The following is a 16,975-nucleotide window of genomic DNA, read 5'->3' as shown; positions in this document are numbered from 1 at the left end:
CACCGTTTCACTAGTATGTTTGTTGTTATAAAATACATCACTTTTTGTGGAGAAAAGTTCTTTTTACCCTTAATATTTTCCAGACACTTTGGTCTATATCACTTTAGTTCTTCCCAAACAAGCATATACTTACTATATATAGATACAAATGCACACACATGTGCTCACATCTCAAGCTGTGCGTGAGCAAGGTGTGTTTGCAGCTCCCTGAGTGGGAAATGTACACTTCAATACACAGGTGTGTGTGTGTTTGCAGTGGGCAGGTTTGAAAATAATCTGTTTATAAGGTAGGCAAGTTTGGAACAAGTTCAAGTGTTCAGGCAGTGAAAACAATTCTGTTGGAAAAGTGGGATTTTTTAATGCAGGGATAAAAAAGTTAAGGACCTATGCTACTCTGGTTTAGCACATAGACATGCCTGGAAATGTTTTATGTCTGCAAAGGACCTGCGAAGAATTGGATTTGTAAATACAGTTGCAGAGCTCAGTAATATAGATACAATTATTTACCATTTTTATGGCTGTCTGGTGTTGTGGAGTGGTTTTGTTTTTGTAAAGCCCTGTGGAAAATAAACCATATTTGCAGAAAAATTCAGAGGGTTAGTCTGGGCAAACAGTTCTACTCAGCTCATTTACCACAAAGATACTTTTCCTTGTCAGTCATCAAGTATTTGCTTTAGCTTCTCGAATGTTGTTCTGTTTCTTAATTGAAACTGTTACATTTTCTGTGACGGTGACTCATCCATCTACAGCTAGAGTGAAATTCCAGGTAAGCTTTAAACATTATGCTTTGCTCCCAATAATTAAGTAAATGTGTGCTCTTAGTATGCTTTTGTAGGATTTTAGAGCATTTAATGACCATTCATTCATTAATCCTCATCAAAGACAGCTGAAGAAAATAAAATATAGACAAACTTCTTCTCACAGAATCTCACTATTTTAAACGTTAAGGCTCACACATAATTCCCTGCATGTAAGACACTCCAGTGTTTGGTTGGCATTATATCCTGTTAAAGGAAACCATCACACAGTGTACTTCAGTTTTTGCAGGATTTTTTCCCCAGAATGTTACAGTAAAAATAGAATATCGTGGAAGCAATCTAAAAAGTAAGCACAGGAATATATGCACAACTGGGATGTGGCATCGAAGTACACACTTTACCTGCTTATGTACAAGTTGTGCCAGGTGAGCAGTAGCTCTGTGGTCGGGTGTCAGAAGCCTCCTGATCCCTGCTGGGATGGAGCCCTTCTCACTCTGTGGGTGTGTTCCTATAGCAACCAGCTACCCACGTGATAATAGATAGTTCTGTAATAGTATCTTTTTTTCCAAATGCATTATCCATTCTCACGATTGTTTGAAGACTTCAGTCCTGGAAAAAAAAAAATTGCACTGATACTCAGTGTCTTCAAGTGATCTACAGCAATTCACATTTAGAGGCAGAAAGGCCATTGAGGAGATAGAAACTGCAGGATCTACAGTCAGAAGGTATAAAGGGGAGATGAGCCTCTTGGGACAAATGTCCCTGTTTACTGCCCATGCAGTATGTTCCTTTAACACAAAAACATTAAAAAGTTCCCTGGTGCCTTTCTCTTAGAGCAAAAACTACTTTGTTGCCCTTGGAATAGTTTCTGTTGTGTCTGACTCCATTGTTCATGCCTATTTCCTCTGTCTTCATGGGCAAGTATTTCTTTGTCTTAAAATAAAAACCCTACAAACTCCTGGACTACAACGTACACATTAAGAACCAGTTTCTTTCCATAAGTATATGCCTCTGTTTCCCTCATGGATAAGCCTTTGCTGGATTTTTTTTGTTTTTTTTTACTTCAGACCTGGGCATTTCAGTTAAAAGTTTACTTTTCACTTATGATGCTGCTGTGTACTTTTTCACTCTGGTCTAACAGCCATGCCTTTGAATTCTAGAGAAGAAATCACTAATTTCTCTCCAGTGATTTAGAAGAGAGAAGAATAAATATATGTGTTATGTAGTTTACAGGTGGAAATAAATAGGCCCCTTAGGTAAAACCACATAATCCCAGTCTGTGAGGAACACTCAGATGTATTTAAGGGCAAATGCACTGAATTATACCAAAATACAACTTTTTATTGGTAACTGCTACCCCTTTTCTAAGTCATCTCAACCTAGATTTACTCAAAACTTGATTCTCTTAATATGATTACATTCCTTATGATAACCAAGCAGATGGCATTCATTCCATATCCCAGAAATACAAAGTCTCTGATAGAGGTTTTCCATAATCTTTTTATTGCTAATCTCCCTTCTCTTAACAGCCCTGCATTTTGGTATTACAATGATTGCTTTTCGTGTTCAGGACTGACCTGCACCAAGACCAAAATCCTATTGTTAGAAATCTGAATTTTGTAGAGCTGAGGCTATTAAAGCTTCAGAAACCAGAAGGATTGCTGAATTTCTTTTCTCAGGGCTCTGGCTATATTAAAAAATAAAACGCAGAGAGAAAAAGCAATATGAATAGCTCTGCCTATTTGTTTGAAAAAGCTTAAACTTCCTAAGTGCAGAGTTTGGGTTTTCACTATAATTCAATAATTTAAATGACGGAAACTTATCTGTTAATAGCTGATTTGTCAGAGGTAGCCTTTTTGACTAGGTGAGGAGAAAGGAAAGTTGGTGATCCCTATTTCAGTATCATACTGCTAATTCTAGCACTGACTCACTACAGCCTTGGAAAGTTGCAGTGCTTTTGTTCTAGCAAATACTAAGTAAAGAAAGGAACCAATCTGTACTAATAGCAAACATCCATTTTATTGTCACATTTGCCTGGAGTTCATTTGCAGGAAAAATCGAGTGCCTTTCTTCTTTTCTCTCTATGCAGCTAATAAGTCCTGTAACTAAGTATTTCCAGTTTCTAGTTCTGCATCTTCCAGAATTATTCCCCTTTATTTGCAGTTATCAAAATATCCATTATATATAATATATATCCATTATATATAATATAATTAATATAATTACTTATACAGGCTCCTGAAAATCAATTCATTCAGTTACACATGCGAACTAAATGCAATGGTTCTTAAATGGAGGAGGACAATAAAACCCTTAATAGACAACTGTTCCCCAAAACTTCAGCAGGCTATTGGGTGATAGCAAAAGGAATCTGGCTAACCTAGAAGTCTTACAGCATCTGAAAAACATAATAGATCAATGAGATATATACATCATATAGTAGAAAATGAATGCAATGATGATTTGTGTGCTTTTACAACAAACCCAAGCTGTCACTTCTATAGGTGTAATATGCCTTGCTTCTCCAGCTACTGCTGTTCATGTTTCCCTCTGCAGTTTTGTGGGGAATGAGAGGTTTGGTACTTCAAGTTGATGAGCTGGTTTCATCTAGGTAGAGTCTGCAATAGCGGTGCCCAGAGATTTGACTTCCTAATTGCCATATTTTTGTTTCATGCCATTCCTATGAGGAAGGTGATTTTTTCAATCAGAAACTATTAGCAAGCACCTTCAGAATCAGCCAACTGCACAGGTAAAGATGTGCCCATTTTTCAAGTTTCACTTTTTTGTGTGGTATTCTGGTTTGTGTGTTGGGTTCTTCATCAGTCACATATCAGAGTCTTTTCTTTCCTTGCTATAAAACACTGTTAATTGTAAATTTATATTTTAGTGGAACCCTTACTCAGTCTGTGCTGTCATGCTGTCAGGAATTTGTTCTTCAGTCCAAGCCAGCTCACGTTCTGCAATACCAGTGTTCCATTTCACCAGATGGTACTTTGACCTGAGAAGTGTGCCATTACAGCCATGGCTTCTTGAGGGATTTGAAGGTAGAAGGACATCTTGTTACCTTTGTGACAATTCTCTGCGCATAAAAATACTGTCACAAAAATGTGCACTATTTCAAAATGTAGCATATATCATCCCATCTCTCCATTGTATTCCAGAGGACTGCTTAGGAGATGACCAATGTATTTCAGGTATATAAAGATGACCAGATACACATTAGGGTTCGGTAGCCACAAGTCCCTTTGAAGTGAATGAAGCAGCTGAGATTACTCTCTGTGACCTTCTATGGAAATATCAGAATATGGGATTAGAAGCTTTCCTGTAGGTATTTGAGTTTAAAAATATCAAATATGTCCCTGAAGAATGCCTGGTCTGTGAGGAGGCTTCTAAGTGTGTCAACCCAAAGTGTTTAGATTTCTGGAAGATCATCTAACAAAAAGAATGAAGACTACACTCCTTTACAGTTTCTTTTTTTTAAGGATTCTACAAATACGTGTTTGTGTTTGGGTGTTCTCTGGCTTTGCTCTGATGTCTAGTGATCCAATAAAAATTAGTATAGCCTTTGTTGTGAATTTCACTGGGGCTTGAGTTTTACCCAAGCTTCTTTAGTAATTGTACTAAACAATGCAAACAGCAAGTCTTCTGGTATCTACAGAATTTGACAGGGATCTGTAGACTGCCACTGACCGTTTGGGGGGTTTGCTGCCATGTGTGTGTAAAATGTTAGGTAAGATGAGGCCTGCAGAGCTAAGGATGAGCAAAAACAAAATAGATAAATGGATTGAAAGGAAAATGTTATTTATTGTGTGAGTATATGTGCACATATAAAATCTGGTTCAAAAGAGAACTTGTTCAGTTCTAACAAGTCTGAGCGAGAATTAATGGCCCACACCTGGGAATAAGAGGTGAATTCTCAAGTATCCAGGTTTAGTAATTGCCACACCTGTCCTATATTCCCAAAAGCATAAATGAGGCCTGCAAGGATTTAGATAGCTTAGCTTCTGAATGCACTGTGCCATGGCTCTTTTCCAAGGCATCATCAGTCACTGCGTGAAAATCCCCACCCATAATTGCTAGGGCATTATTTATCACAGGGTATACTCCAGTGAAGAACTTCACTTTATTCCTGTGATAGCAAGAAGAGTGAATAGTTTTAGTCGTTAATTTTATCCAGACTTCAAAATGGTTCAGAACAGAAGCCTAAAATTAATACCCTTCCAGAAAAGCAATGAAATCAGAGAGGCATAGGATTGTTTATGGTCTCATGGTTTTGGAAAGATGAGGAAAATAACCTGCATTCTTATGTATGGCTTTATTATTCCCCGTGACTAATATGACCTCTGAAATACCATGAAAAGCTCAAGGAACTGCCACTTGAAACACAAAACTGAGAGTCTGGTACCTGGCAGAGGACAGTCCACTTGATTGTTTACTCCACCTCAATGCTGTTCATGAATGTGAATAGAAAATGAAAATAGACAATTGTTTATCATTGCACGAAAGACAGTTTGAGGAAATGTATTAGCAGTTGCAATATGTCTGTCATTGTCCTCCTGCTGCTAACATTGAGGAGAATTTTGGACAAGATAATCAGTGACTGATACTGTGGTCAGGCAAGCAGACTCTCTCTTTTGTCCACGACAGAAAATAAGGTATTTACCTCAGCAGGGCCATCTTTCTTCCAGAACGTCAGTTCTTTGCATTTGGTGAGTAAAGTGTTTCTAGTTCTGATGCCTGAGGATTTAGCTTTTATATTTTTCAGATCCTCTACTGCTCTAGTGTACAACTCTAAAACTCCATAGACTGTCAGCTACCGTTCTTCCATTTTATTCAGATATAACAATTCCTCTCTAGGCCTGAAACCCAAGGACTCCTTATTGTCTCAGGCCCCAAGAGATGTAAACAAGTGAATTGGGGGGGACAAACTTGGAGTAAATTATTTCCTTACCTGAAGTTGTAATTGGGGTATTAACCCCTGGTATATAAATGGACCAAACTTATAACTGTATGAAGAACTCATGACCATCGTCCATCTTGGGTGTAGCCCCTTGGAGGCTTTTGACTGCCCAAGGTGTACTATTGAAGGCCTTCAATAAATATCTGCTTTTATTCTCTGAATTTTGTCTGGCCTCTGTTTTAGGTAGCTGCTCCAAGGCATCAGTTGTCTTGCCTCCTGAAGCAGAAGTAATTACCAAAGAGACAGTGGGGCACAGCTTTCTGCTTTGGCTCTGCCAACCTTCAAACTTAACACAGGCTCCCAGAAGAACAAAGCAATTGCATTTACACTTGCAGGCATCTGAATATCTTTGTCATTGTGAACTTACAAAACACAATCTGGGTTTGTATTGAATATAAACATTGCAGACAGATTTGTAGAGAAAAACACTTTGTATCATGTTCCAGGAACAATGTCTGTTTTTTTCTTCTCTCAGATCAGACTTCCCTCTGACAGAAGTTTTGTGCTCCCCTCATCGCTACATGTTCTTTGCATTTGTTTGTGCACCTCAATGGCTGTAAAATTCACCTTGGCAAACTGTGTACAGAGGAGTCTCCTCACTCTGAGTTGTTTAGCCATCATGTGGGGGTTCCATGCATCAGGCATGATTTATTTGATCAGAAGTTCTCTCACAATTAAGACACCAATTGAAGTTAACAGGAATCCTTCCCAAGATGAGAATTCAGGCTCAGCAATATTACAACAAAGTTGATGTCACTGACTTACAGTGGAACAACCTGTCTGCAAAAATATGGGGCCAAAGAGAGTAACATGCACAGAAAAAGCTGATGATAGCACAGAACACTTCAACACATTGAAGTGCATGTGCTGCATGTGCTGCATGTGCACTGGCAATCAACCACCTGCACCCAGCTGGCAGAGACTGAGAATGGCTCTACAAAAGCACTGCTATCCCTGAAGTCTTTTGCTGCAGACTTAATATTTGCTGAGCATACGCATTCTAAAGAGGACTTCTCCAAGGTGCACAGAACTGTAGAAAGTCCATAATGAATATGGTAAAAGTCACACTAATTTGTGCAGATTTTTGAGGCTCTACTCCAGGGAGTACAGGCTTTGCTTTCAAGTTTCCTGCAGTCCTATTGTAAATATGGTGTGGCAGTCAGAGAAAAGGACTTTGCTTACCAGGAAAAGAGATTCTTCAAGGTATGTTTGTTTATGTGTACTTTCATATTATGTCCTCTTCTTGTGTAAAGCCCTTTGACATTAAGGGACTCAGCAAGTGGGACAAAGGGTCTAATGCACATGGTGGTCTTTTTCATTCCTGTGAACAAAATGAAGACAGGATGAGTGCATGCAGGTATATGTGTATTCCTGGCAGGAAAATGAACATAGGCAGCCACTTCCAGAGAACTCCAGCTTTGAGAAACTTCTGCAAGATAACATGGGATTTTGTGCTTTAGTGGTGCCATAGATAACTGAAAAAACACAGTTTTTCCAAACAAATGCCCATGCCTTAAACACAAAAAGTTTGTTAAAAAATTATTTCATTTGTGTGAACACTGATTTAAAGTAGGGGCATTTATTCAACATCAGTAGAGAGTACTGCAGCAGTCTGAAACAGCCCATGTCATGTATCCTTGTCTTCCCTCACATGAAGACTGTAGCTCTCAGACACCTCATGCTATAGCAGCACTGGTAGCTGAGATATGGAAACTGAAGAGCTGCATGCTTTACTTTCTTTTGGAGTGTTTTTAAATAGATTTCTGGAAAGGTTTTCAGTCCACTTAAAACTTGATCAGTCACACATTCGGATACTCGCCCACCAGATGGATGTGATTAAAATATGTAGAACCAAGGACTAGGAGGTATTTCAGTGCTGCAAGGGAGATTTGACTGTGAAACAAATAGGCAAGGGGCACTGGGGCAAAGCTTCCTCCTGAAGACTGAGTTTGCAGTTAATATGTCACAAGATCGGAGCTCTTCCTGTGGCATTTTCCACAGTTTGAACATAAAGCATTTCTTCTTAACAGGGACACATATATTTATATGGACTGTCTTCCATTAAACACTGGCACCACTTTTTGCATATCCAGTGGAAACAGCAGCTGAACTTGCACAGCTATGTACAAGGCACAGCTGTAGTCAGGAGCCCCACAGTGTCTTCAGCTTCCATGAAAGAGAAGGAAATGGGAGCCTCAGACTTTATCAGTGACATCCTGAGCAGGGTAAGTCATGTTTACTTCAGTTTATTAATAAAGGAGAAGAGTAATTCCCATGTGGTCTAGACCCTACCATAGATGCAAATGATCTCTTGATGACTTAAATTAAATGTAAATGGTCCATAAGCCCTGCATTGAGTCACATAAATACTTCCATCTACCAAGCCTTTCTAAAACATCTAGAACATTGATGCTGGTGGGGAATAGCCTCTTTCTAAATGGAAAATACTGACCCACTATCAGCTGTACTGTCTTACCCAACATAAATGCCAGCTGTGTTGGCTGTGGTTACTGTCAGCAGTTGTTTCTCTGACAGGGAGCAAGAGGGTTCTGTGCCAAGTTGCACTTTCCTGTCATTGTCTTTTGCAGATGAATGTCAGATTGCAGACAACCAGCATGGATTCAGCCTTCCCATGCTATGGGTTCTGTGCCACACAGGTTTTTAAATCATCCTAGTCCTTTTAAAGTCATGTATTTCAGTAAAATAAAAGCAAGAGCTGTAGCACCCAACAGTAAAACTTGTTGCATGAATTCTTTATAGAAGCATATAACTCATGTAATTAATAATCTGGATTTTTTGCCTGCTTTGAAGAGGACAGGAGTTATTTTTCTGAAATTAAATTTTAGTTTGCCAAGTTGAATTTCACTTTATATTTACCACATTCATGTCATAAATGTGAGCAGCTTGCACTGCTCATATTCCCCATTAATATAATTATGTAACATTAATATAATCTTGGTGTTTGTCAAGGAATGTAGGATTTACACTCATATTAACATATTACATGTAATTTGATTAAAATTAGCATCTAACTTAATTGCTTAGGCTTGAAAGAATTATTCAAAGTGACTAATTTAGAGTCCAAAACCTTATTCCCATTTCCTATCTTTAATTACAGCAGAAAAAAAAAATAGACATTTTTGCTGGATGGGAGCCCACTTCATAGTTTGTTCATTTTTTACTTGGAAATACAAGTATTTTGCAAGGACTTTTTGCTTGGAATTAGAAACCTTTCTGCCATGGGCACTAGCTGAATGATTAGCCTTGATTATACTTAGCTCCACTATTAACTATGGCCAGGTAAGTCACGAGACATTGTTGCTCAAATGCTCATAAACAGTTTTCAGCATTGTTTATGAGCATTTAGATACCCAAACCTTGCAAAAAAAAAAAAAAAACCTAGCACTGTCACTGGCTTTTTACTTTCTGAAATATTATTGCAAACAAAATACTTTTATGATTCCATAAAATGAATAAAATATATAATGGCTTCCATCAAAATAAATTTTGATTGTATTTGTATGAATTCTGATAATATTTATTTCAAGTATTCTGTAGCTCAGATACCAGGTGCTTTTAAACACTAAGCAGAAGGAATGGTTTATTCCAAGCATCATTATTTGAAGTAGCCAGCCCTGTTTTCCTCTAAAATTTTGAAACTTTGGATTCTAGATTTTTATCTGTCTGTGATTCTTTCAGGAAAACCCTACTGACATTATACTCTCTTGCTTTGTGATTAACTCTCATTTTGCTTAAGACTTATTTTACCTGCAGCATAAGATTCCAGTTGGTACAAAAATTGTAAATATGAAGGTCTTGAGGAACTCATGCAGTGGTGAGTAGAGACTCCTTATTTCTATTAACAGAACTGTCATGCTGAATGCTACTGTGGGCAACTTTTCTTCCTGTGAAGACTGAGAAGTCAGAATAGGTCTTATCCCAGCAGGCAGGAGTGCCAGGCTCTTTCTCTGGATGTTTTCAAGTGACCTTGGAAATCCCTGCAGGAAAGGAAGGGCCATATCTCATGTCACCTGCCAGTGGCTACAGGAGAGCTGGTGCTGTCCTGAGCCTGCTGCAGCTGAGTTAGCCTGGCAGGGTCAGTGTGCCACAGAGGGAACTCCAGCACTGCATGCCAGCTCCAAAGCATGAGCTGCCTCCCTGGCCTCATCTCTGTGCAGGGGCTACTCCTGGGAGAGCCAAGGGATTTCTGATGCCAGAAGTACCACTATGATTAGCTTGAAACTGATAACAAAGCTGTGATCCTTTTCAAGCTAAGATTGCCTCTGACTTGATTCCCTCCTCTGTGCACCTGCTGTTCCCCCATGCTGGTGTCTGGTTTGATCACAGCTGGGATTCATTGGTGATGTCACCGAGTGACTCCAAGAACTTTGCTGAGCTTCCTTTCTTCCTGAGCTCCCTTTCCCTTTCCTTTTATTTAGTTGGCCAGCTCTTGCTTGGATTACTCATGCCAGTAATCCCTGGGCTAATAGTGGGATAATTAAAGAAAACTGAATTTATCTCAACAGGGGGGTCAGATTTTAAGATAGAGGATGGTATCTGCTCTGAGCAGTAAAATTGCTTTCTCTTAGTTTAGAGGCAATACTTATAGAACCCGACATTTTAAAATATGAGTTGAGTGTGTTCCCAAAGATTTCTGCCACTGAAGTTGAATGCTTTATGACATTAATAAAAGAAGGCTTGCACCAAAGGTATCCCCATATTTTAAAATCTTAGCCCTTAATTCCATAGGTAATTTGAGCATCAAGTATTTGCAGGCTGGCAATCAAAAATTGTGAGGTCATGGGTTATCCCAGTGTCTGACCAGCAAATCACACACAACAGTTTCACTGTAAGAGCAGTGGGAAAATCCCACCATATCCTTGAGTTCTGCCAGGGTTCTCATGCTGAAGTCTGACATGGATTTAGCAATGTCTTCACCTGTGAAACAACATCATGAGGCTTTCAGATCCATTTTGTACTATAAAATGTAAACTTTTACCACATTTTTACTCTTTAGCCATATCTTGATCCTTGTAAAAATCTCTCCTAAAGGGGAGTAAGTTAGATAAGAACATAAAATTTAGTCCATGCCAAGGACTAAGCTTTATGACAGGATGTGTCATGTACTAAAATACATAATTAAGAAATGCCATGACTATTTTTATCAGCTGATCTTTCTCTTCATTTCCAGTTCCATTGCTCCCACTTTTTGTATCTTCTTCTGATTGTACATTCTTTATGTAGCAAAACATCTCTTTCTGTACTTCTAGAAAATTCTTAACATATTTTGGTATTTTTGTCATACATATATTATTTTTTCCAGAAACTCAAAAAATAATGCCTACAGTGCAAGCTGCTTATAAAGAGTGATGAAACCTGAGACGTGCTGTCTCATCTTCTTTTTGTAAGTCTTTTGAGAACAGCAAAATGTAACATCTAAGTCAGTGGAAAGATTCCTCATTCCTTAAGCTGTCTTCTCAAGTACTAGCTCAGCTTTTTAGATGTACCAGATGATTCTCAAAACCAGATGATTTTGGATTGACAATGAACTGCCAAAGTTATGCTTTAAAATGACCTTTTACATTAAAAGGACAAGTGTGAATAATGTTGCTGAGACACATGTATAAGACAAACAAGGGGATTTTCTTTTTGTGATTCAGTGTTACCTCCCAGTGTTCACGTAGCTGTGCTTTGAAACCAATGCAGTTGTTTGGCTTTAGATGCCACTTCAGGTAGTTTTGTGAATTGCTGTTTTATGGAGCACCTCATGATCATAAGGTACTTTGGGTATCAGAGCGAATCACTCATACAAGTGAGGAGATGCTACTGCTCTAACTAGCAGGATTTTGGTAAATGCTGCTGCTAACCCAGGTGTGCAGTCCTGCTGACAAGACCACTAAGTCACTGTTATTTCAGCACTAGTTTTAGGTGCAGTTTAGGACTTTGAGGTTTGTAAATCTAGATTCCTTGCACAGTTCATGTAGGCACTTTGAAAGCATCTCAAATGCTGGAAGTTGGTGTCACCTGAGTGGGAAAAACAAAAAAATATAATTCTTCTGGATTTACAGGGATTTTAAATCTCTGGGTTTGGATTAGCTCTTATATAATGCCATGAAAATTACCTTGCCAAAGTCTAAGAGCCATAATGTTCAGAAAACATTTTGAGAACACTTCCCTAAAAGCACAGTTGGGAATTGAGTTTGGAGTAGGATTCCTTTTACTGTTTTGCTGCATAGTTTGTATGCCAGGCAAAGGTCTGCACAGGCTCCTACTGAGATCAATGACAGTCTTCAATCCAGTAGACTAGGGCTAGTGTCTAGAGGACAAATAAGCTGTATTTTCTATATGTTTCTTTAAGCATACAGTGGCAAAAATCAAAAAGAATGACATTTTCTTGGCAGTTCACTTCAGAGATAAATTTATTTCAGATAAAAAAAAAGTTGATCTAACTATTTCCATTTTTAAAACCAACAAAAAAGAAGGCACTGTATGAAAGGATTTCCTTTGTAGGAATGTAGTAGTCAAACTTTTGCATGTTCATTGGTTATATTAGCAGGCTGGTATTAGGGCATAGGAGAGATTAAATGCTCAGCTTTGTTATGTATTTCTTGCATGGCCTTGGCAAGTCATTCCATCTCACAGCTCTCTAGCTATGAAATAGAGAGTAATAAGCTGCTCCATCATCCAGGGAGATACAGCATGAACAAATTAAAGATGATGAGCCATTCATCATGAGAGAAACCATTGAAATTTGTAAGGTAAAGACAAAAGATTGGAAGTTCAGGTGTGAATGAAAGGAGGTTATAATTTAATCAGAGGTGAAAGACTAAAGAGAGAGAGAATGGGTAATTGTGGATAGGCCAAATACTGAACAAAGGGATAACTGATGTATACCATTGGAAGAACTATTGTTAAGTATCATAACATCATTTGTGGAAGTCTTAAGGCAAAGGTGATGGCCTAGTACTGCAGAAGAAAACAGTACCCTGAGAGGTGAGGAGTATCACTTTTTTTTTTTTTCTTTTTTTTTTGGTGCTATTTCAACTGTATGTTCTTCAGAACAGGACTTAATCTTGTATCTGAAAAATATCTGCAGTGTTTTGGGCACCATGGATGTGGTCAGTGAAATATGGTCCTAATTATAAGAGAGGAACTGTGTATGCAATGGCTCATTAACCATGCAAAGATTGTGAATGGGTAAGAAACAACTTCACAGACTGATTGGTGCAAGATTACAGGTGACAAGCTGGAAACAGATTGGGCTGTGAGGGTCATTTGAATGGAAGTGAGCAGTTATCAGGTCAATGGAAGTGAAAAAATGCCCTTCTCTGTCACCTAGCTTGGAAATTACAAAGGACTGAATTCTCAGTAGAAGAGCCAGAAGTCAGAGCACAAGGATAGCAAGAATTGAGGACATGGTCATTGACACCCTGAAAACAAGGGGAACAGAGCAGAAAAGGAAGATAGCATGGATTTGAGTTGGTTCACCTTGGAGCTGTGTTTCTCCAAAGGAAAAAAGCTGTAATGATAAGTCATTAAATCATCTGTTGTTGGACCAAAGTTAAAAAACAACAAGCCCAGCCGCCTTTCCCAGCCTGAAGAGAAGGCTGACTTGTCAGACACCACTGCTACTGATCTACAGACCTGCAAGGCTTTGGCATATGAAGTCTTTTCCTCTGAGAATTGTCATGTGTGGCAGCTTTTATGTGCAGTATCATCTGTCTCCTCCCTGGGGCAGAAAACACAACAGGAGAGGGGAGAAGTTTGTGTTTCAGTGTACCACAACAAGTAAGATGGTAGATTGCCAGCTCTTTATTTGCATAGGAAACCACTGCTGCTCCATCCCTGCCTACTCCCCAGGTGCACTCAGGACACAGCTGAGGATAATATCTTCTTGTCACTCCCAGGGCAGCTGTCCCATCCCTTCTGCTCCACAGTGCCCACCCCGGTCTTCTTTTCCCCCACAAGCTCTGCAGGTGGGAGAGAGGAGAGGCTGGGCTGGTGCTGCCATTGACACCAAGTTTTGCGTGCAGACTCCTTCCTGCCTGGAGCTTTGTCAGTAGCAATGAAATATTCTGGTTTAACAAGGTTGTAAAATGGAAGTGCAGTTGCACTCTGGTTCCTATCAGGGCTGCCACATGCTATGTTGTGCATGCATGTGTGCTTGCACGAAGTGCCAGGCTGTGGAATCAACAAGCAGAGCACCATCCTGCCCATAGCCTGCATCCTGCAGCCGGTAACCCCTTCTGGAGCCCACAGGAGGGAAAGGCCTGAGAACAGCACAGGAGCCGAGTTCAGGTGAAATAAGAGACTTCGGTGTTCCAGTGCAATTAAAAACTCTTCACAGTCACAAATGCACTTAGTCACATTCCTTCACAGTTATGTTTTTTTTGCTCAATTTCCTTCCCTAAGCAGAAAGGAGTGCAGCTGACTCGGTAGAGATGACTCTTGCTGCTGTGTTGAATTGCTGAGCACTTTACTCGCCCTCCCTGAGCTTCTGGACAGCAAGATCTGCTTTGGGATGGAAGAATAGCACCCTCAAGAGTTGACAGCACTGCTTCAGGGAGCCATAGTATGCAACACACATCCTTCCTCTCGTAGTTAAATCAGCTCCCTAGTTCATGTGACTTAAGCAACAAGCCTTCTCTTTAATATTTGAAATATTTGGTATCGATCACTGTTGATATGAATGTGGAAATAAGCATTTGTGATCTGGTTCTAAACATTTTATTTGTTTTCAAACAGGGAGGGAAAATAAAAAGACAACCATATGTCTTTTTGATAAGGCTGGGAATTTTATTTTATACTATATTAAAATAATTTGAACAGGAATTTAGGTTTCCATGTAAAAATAGAAGACTTAAAAGTTCTTAACTTAGATAAAAGTGGTCTATGTGAAAAAAAAAAACAACAAAACTGAGCAAACCAGTCCTTAAATTGTGGGGACTTGTTCGTTAATTACAGTAATTAGGAATGGAATCTGATCCTAAACGTTCTGATTTGCTTTAATATTTTTTTTAATATGTAGTTAGGCCTTAATTTCAGAATTATTATAAAATGTGAGTGTTTTAAAGACTAGAGAGGCGTAGGTATTGTTATTAAATCACAGACTTAGTGATATACTTCTGCTTACACTTTCTTAGTTATCCTTCTGCTGTTTCATGCAGCACTGACTTTTTATTTTAAATGCTCATGGCCTATTCCTGTTTCTGCCGACTTCAGAGTCAAATAAGGCCTCTTGAAAATCCTGAGCATAAACTCCTTACCAGCTTTTATTCCAGAAGAAATTTCTCCCAGCAGGCAATAAGTCCAGCTCTGTGTTTGTCCCATTTCTGGAAATGGGTTCACTTGAGTAGAACAAGCTGGATTTGGACAGTTGGGTGCAGTCAGGGACATTTTACTCTCCACTCTGAAACACCTAGAACTTGCTCTTGTCACAGACTTGAGGCTTGTCCTCTGTACCAGTACTTTGTTCAGAGTTCCTATGAGTGTATTTGTGGCTTAGTGCTGCAGCTCCCAGTGGAAACAGCCCTGTGAGGCACTGCTATGGCATTGAAACCAAGACATATAACTTTAGAAAACACTGACTGCATGTAAAAGCAATTTAGGATTAATGTTTTTGGGTTTTTTTTAATTGATAGTGAAAAGTGTACTCTGTTATCTGTAGATTAATGTTTCCCTGCTTTAATTACAGAATCCATTCTCCTGAGAGGACACTGGACTGTGCCAGCTGACTCTGCCGGCCTTGCATTTGCTCATGAAACAAAAGTTCACACCTGCATTGTGTGAAACAAAACCATGGGTTTTGATGCATTGTCATTTTTGCTTCCTGTTGAATCCTTTGTCAGTGATTTTTAATTGCAAGAAATCTGCCAAACCCTTTCTGAGGAATTTACTGTCACTGTATTTTGCTAAAACACTCAGAACTAAGAATTGCATTCATTTTTTTTCTCCAGACGTCACTACGTTTGATTCATTTTTGCTGCAGATCTTTCTGTAGGAATTTTAAGCCCGCACCTACTCCAGTGGTCTTGGCTTGTCCTTTCAAAGGGGACCTTCAGGACCAGGAGACCTAAATATCCATGGACAGCCCAAGGTGCACATCTATTCTACGTACTGCGGGTGATGACAGCTAGAGGAATTCTGTGCATCCTCACCCCACCCGAACTGAAGCTGGAGACGGAGGCTCCTGAGGAGGCTGTGGCCTGTACACAGGAGCCACATGCAGGCGCATACCCCGAGATGGGAAGCGGTGGCTGGGACACGCAGCTCCTCTCCAGCCCCGCACTTGCGGAAACATTGGTAACAGAAAACTCCAAGAAAAAGGAGGCCGGGGAGCGGGCACACACCCGTGTGCAGTACGCAGGGATGCCTGGCCACTGCAGCGCTGCGCTGGAGGGTCCGGGCCCAGCTGCGCCCGCGGTTATCCCGGGTCAAGGCCGGGAGGCGGCTCGTACCTGGCACTGGTCGAGATTGCTGAGTGTGCGTTTGGGGAAATCCGTCATTAAAATTTACCTGCTCGATTGGTGCGGGGAATGAAGCGGCCCGCAGGTCACCCGGCTCGGGCTGTTCCGTGCGGACGGGACAGCTCCTCCGGGCTCGGGACCCGCCGGACACGGCAGGGCGGCCCGGCCGATCGCCTCCGAGCAGCGGAACCGGGAAGCGTCCGCGGCCACCGAGCTCCGCGCCCCTGCCCGCCGGGCGCCATCACGGACAGGTCCTGGCGGCGCTCCGGGCCGGACCCCGCGGGTCCTGCTGTGACCGGGCGAGCCCCGCGGGTCCCGCCGGTGAAGCCGGGCCGCGGTGGAACGCGGCGCGCTCGGCCTCGGGCGGCTGCTCCAGGGCTACAGGGCTCTGCCGGCAGGTAACCACCACCGGTGAGGCAGCGCCTTGGGTCCCAAACCCGACGGGGCGAATACTCCCGACTGGCCAAATATTTGCAAGTACGTGCGGACGGTGAACTTTGAGACTGTCTGCGAAGCGCGGCCGGGGAGCGCTGCGCCGAAGCTCTCTGCGGAAATGTACCGGCCGCGTTCGGCCGCTCTGCCTCGCCGAGCGGCCCCGGCAGCGCGGGCGCAAAGTCCCCGCGCCGTTCCCCCGGGCCTCTTATCAGCGTGGAGTTTCCTTGGCGGGAGTCACCCGGCGCTCGGCGCCCGCCGAGCTCGGCGGGAGAGGGGGGGAAGGGGGGCCGAGGAGCGCGGGGCGCGCTCTCCGCGGTGCGGCGGCTCCCGGGGGCGGGCGGCAGGTCGGCCGTGCC

This window comes from Cinclus cinclus, chromosome 11, assembly GCF_963662255.1.
Source record: "Cinclus cinclus chromosome 11, bCinCin1.1, whole genome shotgun sequence".
Lineage (NCBI taxonomy): Eukaryota > Metazoa > Chordata > Aves > Passeriformes > Cinclidae > Cinclus > Cinclus cinclus.
This window is presented reverse-complemented; position numbering follows the sequence as displayed.